Source organism: Hypanus sabinus, chromosome X2, assembly GCF_030144855.1.
Source record: "Hypanus sabinus isolate sHypSab1 chromosome X2, sHypSab1.hap1, whole genome shotgun sequence".
In the NCBI taxonomy this organism is placed as follows: domain Eukaryota; kingdom Metazoa; phylum Chordata; class Chondrichthyes; order Myliobatiformes; family Dasyatidae; genus Hypanus; species Hypanus sabinus.
Window position 1 is genome coordinate 40394927 of NC_082739.1, and position 7587 is coordinate 40402513.

Genomic DNA, 7587 nt, shown 5'->3' on the forward strand with positions numbered 1-7587 from the left:
CCTTTGATGTTCCATCTCAAATTCCTTGAGTTGAAGTGTGAGATAGAAACAGTCAAATGCATAAAGGGAAGTCAATAAGTAAATTTTCACAAGGTCTAGAATTCTGAAATACTGAAAAAGCAAAGAAAATGTTGGAAATACTGAGCAAGTTAGGCAATATGAGAAGAACAGAATTAATGTTTCAAGTTAATGACATTTAATTTAACATGTTTTTGGCACATTTATTGTTGTGGGCTACTCATAATTGTGAGTTATGTGGTTGAGACTGAAGAAGTCTAAACATTTGGCAACAGTGCATATTAGTTTTCATAACATTATCAGAGAAACACAGTTTTTTGCATTCTGTGCAGAGACCACATTTTGTTCCTCTGGTTCTTTGTGCATCTGATGCAGTAATCCATTTCAAGAAGGAGGATGGATGATAGTGGCCTGCTTATGCAGAAATAGGCTTTCATATTGTCTGGCCTGTTTCAGTATAACAATGGAAGCATTGTCCTGGGTCATGAATTTCAGCTCTGAAGTTATTTATGAGGTCTGTACTGTTAATATAGTTTACCCAAGAGAAAGCTATTTGTTGGGTCTTATGTCAAGGCCCTTATCTTTCAAGATCAAGAACCTGAGCTTTGCACCTAATTGTATGCATGCTATTTTCCCAATGGCCAGTCAGTGACCCCTAGATATCACCTTGAATTGTCTCTTTGGGGAACCAGTTCTCATCACCCTAACTTCATCATCCTGTCCTTTCCCTTTGACCTCCTGTTGTGACCCATAACCCTGAACTGCAGCCTACCTCTTTTCCTTTGAACCCTCTGTCATTTCAGGACATGCCAAAGCAAACCTGTCATTGCACAGAGCGAACAAGGTCCAATCTATAGCATGCCAGCATCTGACTCTTCTGTGCAATGCAACCAACAATTAAGCATTCATTGCCACACCTCGTTGACTTCTATTCACACTTCCAAACTTCCAGACACCTATCAATATTTTGGATAAGGTTTCCAGAAAACAAAATAAGGAAGCTGGCTGGGGAAATGAGATAGCCCTGTGAATAAATTAATAACATGAGGGAGCATAATTAGATCCTTGAATGAGGAAGTACTTAAAAGTAATATAAATTATCATCAGGGCCTATTGATAGCAGCCTCAAGTGGCAGAATGTATTATTTCAGAGATTAAAGAAGGCTGCAGCAAATCAACATTGTTTTAACAGGAGACTTTATATTTTTCATTTATATTGGGAGGAGCAGACTGGGTCAAATTAGTAAGTCTCAAGAAGTTTTTTTGTTAAAGTTAGCAATACTATCTTCCTGAACTAATAAAAGGTGAGTTATTAAAACAGCCGGATACAGCTAACTAAGTAAAGATCACTGTGATGAAAATATGACTGAACCCAACTTTGAATTTGAAAAATACATATTTATTAGTTGCCAACATTCCAGAATTAGGTCAATATAATTTTGAAGGTACAGATGGGCACACTGAACTGAATCAAAAGCCTGCAAGTACTTGGTAACCAGGAAAGATTGTAGCTAAATGATAGTCTCAAGAAGAAAGTGGTTCACTTACCATTCAGAACAGCTTTGGTCAATGGTAGATATCAGTGCAGTAATTGTGGTTAATGGAGAGCCACACCAAGTACACTGTTGACCACTATCAGAATCAGGTTTATTATCACCAGCATGTGATGTGAAATTTGTTAACTTAGCAGCAGCAGTTCAATGCAATACATAATCTAGCAAAGGGAAAAAATAATTATAATAAATAAAAAAATAATAATAAATAAATAAATAAATAAATCGATTACGGTATACATATATTAAAAAAATGTGTAAAAACAGAAATACTGTATATTTTAAAAAGTGAGGTACTGTCCAAAGCTTCAAAGTGCAATCAGGAATTGGATGGCAGAGGGGAAGAAGCTGTTCCTGAATCGCTGAGTGTGTGCCTTCAGGCTTCTGTACCTCCTACCTGATAGTAACAGTGAGAAAAGGGCATGCCCTGGGTACTGGAGGTCCTTAATAATAGACGCTGCCTTTCTGAGACACCGCTTCCTGAAGATGTCCTGGGTACTTTGTAGGCTAGTACCCAAGATGGAACTGACTAGATTTACAACCCTCTGCAGCTCCTTTTGGTCCTGTGCTGTAGTTCCCCCATACTAGTCAGCGATGCAGCCTGTCAGAATGCTCTCCACAATACAACTATAGAAGTTTTTGAGTGTTTTTGTTGACATGCCAAATCTCTTCAAACTCCTAATGAAGTATAGCCACTGTCTTGCCTTCTTTATAACTACATCAATACGTTGGAACTAGGTTAGATCCTCAAAGATCTTGACACCCAGGAACTTGAAGCTGCTCAGTCTCTCCATGCCTGATCCCTCTAAGGAGCTTAGTATGTGTTCCTTCGTCTTACCCTTCCTGAAGTCCGCAATCAGCGCTTTCATCTTACTGATGTTGAGTGCCAGGTTGTTGCTGTTGCACCATTCCACTAGTTGGAATATCTCACTCCTGTATGCCCTCTCGTCACCACCTGAGATTTTACCAACAATGGTTGTATTGTCAGCAAATTTATAGATGGTATTTAAACTATGCCTAGTCACACAGTCATGGGTATATAGAGTAGAGAAGTGGGCTAAGCACACATTCCTGAGGTGCGCCAGTGCTGATCGTCAGCGAGGATGATATGCTATCATCATTCTGCACTGATTGTGGTCTTCCGGTTAGGAAGTCTAGGATCCAGTTTTAGAGGGAGGTACAGAGGCCCAAGTTCTGCAACTTCTCAATCAGGATTGTGGGAATGATAGTATTAAATACTGAGCTATAGTCGATGAACAGCATCCTGGCATAGGTGTTTGTGTTGTCCAGGTGATCTAAGGCCATGTGGAGAGACATTGAGATTGTGTCTGCTGTTGGGCTATTGTGGTAATAGACAAATTACAATGGGTCCAGGTCCTTGCTGAGGCAGGAGTTCAACCTAGTCATGACCAACCTCTCAAAGCATTTCATCACTGTTGATGTGAGTGCTACTGGGCAATAGTCATTAAGGCAGCCCACATTATTCTTAGGCACTATGGTCCAAAATTAACTAGAGCTGCTCTTCCAACTGTGATATTGAGTTCAAATCAGTTTTGATGCTGTACAATGAGGCTTTGCATGTCTACAGGGCCTTTTTCAGGAACATTTGACGACTGGTCAGGTAAAAAAATCCTAATCACAAAGAAATACTGAAATGAACTTTGACACTGGTCTGGTCAACCCCTTGCCCACAGCTGTTAAAGATGACAACAATTGAGAGAGAGAGAACATGTAGAAGTGCTGGGTTGGTGTTTTTTTGATGAACTCTAGATCATGGTTTCCTTAGGGGCTTTGTACTGTAGGTGGGGGGGTGGTTGATGCTTCCTGCTAGACAAGTGGGGAGAGGGAGACGGAGGAGGCTCATGCTTTTTTGCTGCTGCTTGTGCAGAGGAGGGGTAGGGGAGACGTTTGGGTTCTAGCATTTTTCTGTCATTCATTCTTTGGTGTTTCCTCTGTTTCATGGATGTCTGACGAGTAAGAATTTCAGGTTATATACTGTACACATTCTCTGATATTAAATTGAACCATTGAACCATTGAAATGGAGATTAAAAATAGAGAAAGCTAGAAATACCCAGCAGACCAAGTAGCATCTGCTATGAGTGCAGCTCAACCCCAGTGGTCAATCACCTTTCATCTCTCCACAGATACTCTCTGGTCTTCCTGGTATTCCTTTGCTTTATGTTTTTTTAATTTCACATTTCCAATGACTGCATACCATTCTTTTGTTCTCATTAAAAATGAATGTTCCTGAGCATTTTGATCTTTGAAGAAAATATTCAGATGTGTTCAGAATCTAACAAAGTCTATCAAAACAATAAAGATAAGTAGAAAGCACTTAAAGGACATAAACATTTAAGTGTATTAGAACAACAAAAAGAAATCTCAAATTACCTTAGTTCCCTTCCTTTGAAAATACTGGAGGTTTAGGCCCAGCCTGTTGTGGAATTAACATTCAGATTCCCTCGTGTAAGTTGTTCAATTATTTCAACTTTGGATCTGCATTGAAATGCATTCAGGAGAACAGCCTTTGAACCGTTGACTACAAACCTGGGATCTGCATGTTAATATCAACGTTGCTCTGCAAAGTCTAAACTAACGTAAAGAAGTGGATAGAGAACATTAAATTCAGAAAACAGCAGCAGTAGATAAAATAGAGAACAATGAATACCAAGTAAACATTTAGATTAACAGAAACAAGTCTTAGAAAAACAAGAAAGTGACAGAGTAATCAAGGATAAATTAGATAATGTTTCTACCTCGATCAGGCTGCTCTGTTAAGTTTATCATGTCACACTGGCATGATTGTAGAATGCCTTCATACCAAGAACAATACAAGGTAGTGATATCTAAGGTCAGGAAGCCCTGAATCCAGCTACAATGATTGTTGATCATAGTGAAAGCTCTGGCACCATGTTTCCAAGCAGGTAAAGCTTCCTGATGCTGAAACTTCTTATTCTTTTTCAGACATGTTGCTTGATCGCTCTGCTACCAGAGAGGGGAGACTGCCTTTTAATCACTGGTGGGATCGTTCTGCTACTGGAGAGGAGAGCAAGAGGGGGATTTGGGGGTTGATGTGCCTGGTCTGTTTTTTTGTTCATTTTTTTGTGTGGGGAGGAGGGGATTTGGGGGTTGATGCTGCCATTCTTTTCTTTCTTGATTTTGTGGCTAGCAGAATTTTAGAGTTATATACTTTGATAATGAACAAACCTTTGAACCTCTGAACCTTTGATTCTTGACGTGGATCAGAAGTATTTATCACACACACCAATGTCCAAATGAATCCAACTTACTGCTAAACTTTATGACATTATGAACCACATTGAGCAGGATGAAGAAGATGCACATGTTATAGAGTTGGATGCCTGCCCATGAGATGTTGGAGCTGATGTTGCATTTGGCTGCCCACTCCATGGTCTTCTGGAACAAAAAGTAAATTTTCTGGTTGGCTACCGGTGACTAATGGTGTTTGGCTATGGTCAGTGTTGGGACCATTTCTTTTCATGTTATATGTTAACGATTTGGATGATGGAATTGATGGCTTTGTGGCCAAGTTTGCAGATTTTGAAAGAAAGCTGGAGAAGTGGAGTGTGTAGATGAAATGGGGAGACTGCAGAAAGACTCAGACAGATCAGGAGAATGAGGCAAAGAAGTGGCAGATAAAATACAGTGTAGGGAAGTGTATGGTCATGCACTTTGGTAGAAAGAATAAAGGCATAGTCATTTTCTAAATGGGGAGAAGATTCAGTAACCAGAGGTGCAAAGGTACTTGGGAGTCCTAGTTCAGAATTCCCTAAATGTTAATAAGAACATAGCAACATAAAAAACAGGAACAGGAGTCAGCCATCAGGCCCATCAAGCCTGCTCCACCATTCAATAAGATCATTGCTGATCTGACCATAGACTCATCTCCACCTACCTGCCTTTTCCCCATAACCCTTAATTCCCCTACTGTGCAAAAATGTGTAGGTTGAGTCAGTGGTAAGGAAGACAAATGCAATATTAGCATTCATTTCAGGAGGACAAATATATAAGAGAAAGGATGTAATGCTCAGGGTTTATCAAGCATTGGTCAGACTGCACTTGATGTATTGTAAGGAATTTTGGGTGCCTTATGTAAGAAAAGATGTGCTGGCATTGGAGAGGGTCCAGAGGAGGTTCACAAGAATGATTCTGTGAATGAAAGGGATAACATATGAGGGGCATTTGATGGCTCTGTGCTTCTACTCACTTGAGTTTTGAAGAATGAGGGGAGGCCGCTTTAAAATCTAATGAATATTGAAATATCTAGATAGAGTCAATGTGGAGAGGATGTTTCTTATTATGGGTAAGTCTAGGACCAGAGGTTACAACCTCAGAGTAAAGGGGCATCCATTTAGAACAGAAATGAGGAGGATGTTCTTTATCCAAATGGTGGTGAATCTGTGGAATTGATTGCCACAGACAACTATGGATCCCCAGTGATTGGGTACATTTAAAATGGAGGTTGATAGGTTCTTGATTATGAGAGCATCAAATGATGTGGGGAGAAAGCAGGAGAATGGGATTGAGAGTGATAATAAATCAGCCATGATGGAGTGGCATTGTAGAGTTAATGGGCTGAATGGCCTTAATCTGCTCCTATGTCTTATGGCCTTATGTTCCAGGCACTTATGCAATTGATTACAGCTTTTAATTTCTGTCTTGATTCTCCCAGTATGCTATAAACTGCAGCTGTGTGAGAGATTGTGTTTATATTCTAATCGCCTTTTCTACTTTGTTTGAATTGTTGAATCATGAGGCAGTGAATAATGGGTGGTGCAAGGGATCCAGATGCATGACTATTATGAAGCTAGTGTGGACTTCACAGGCTAAATGGTGCTGTAACTATCGTCTGATTCTATGATTCTGCATGCAAGTAGCCTGAGGGTGTTGTGTGGCCTTTAAAGACAAATGCAGTAGACTTTGCAAATGAATATAAGTAACTGGAACTTTGTGTCAAAGTCCACAGTTGGTGGAAGAAGATTATATGTGACATTCTAGAGAAACTAATAAAAGAATCAAGGACTGGATATGGACACTAGCAGGACTAGAATTTTATTTTGGGATTAAATCCTAACACATCCCCAGGCCCTGATTTTATTCTTGATGGAGCTAAAGAAAAAAAAAACTCAAACAAGATGCTGGAGGAACTCAGCTAGTTAGTCAGCATCAATGGAGATGAATGAACAGTCATTGTTTCAGGCTGAAACCCTTCATCAGATCTTCCAGCGTTCCCTCAATTTAGACACTCTCCCTTAAGGTTGCAAACCTATTTATTATTTAAGAAATGTGTGTGAGAGAGAAATCAGAAAATGGTGAACTATTAAACTAACATCTGGTGTAGAGAAGTTATTGGCATCTATATGGAAGGCTTGAACACTTGGAGATATTTCAGGTAAATAGGGTGACGTATATGAGCAGTCCATGTATGAAACAAGATCAGTTTGAATAACCAAAGCAGGCAACAAGATAATGCTTGAGGATAGAGTTTGTGAAAGCATCCAGAACATATTCAATAAGGCTGTATATTAGAACTAATAATATATCTTGTGGAATTAAAGGAAATTTATTGAGCAGCATGGAGAGTGCTTGAGTGGAAGAATCATATTAAGAACTCAAACTGGAAGGGAATACTGATACTCCATGATAGACTCTCCCAGGGCCACAATGAATGACTGAGTTTATTAATGATACATAGTGCAATAGGTATATGCACATGTCTTTTGCTATCAGTGTGCTGTGTTAACACTCAAAGGACACTGGTACATGTTATAATCAAATTGCTCCCATCATTTTATAGACAATAGACAATAGGTGCAGAAGTAAACCATTCGGCCCTTCGAGCCTGCACCGCCATTTTCAGATCATGGCTGATCAACTACTATCAATACCCGGTTCCTGCCTTGTCCCCATATCCCTTGATTCCCCTAACCATAAGATACCTATCTAGCTCCTTCTTGAAAGCATCCAGAGAATTGGCCTCCACTACCTTCCGA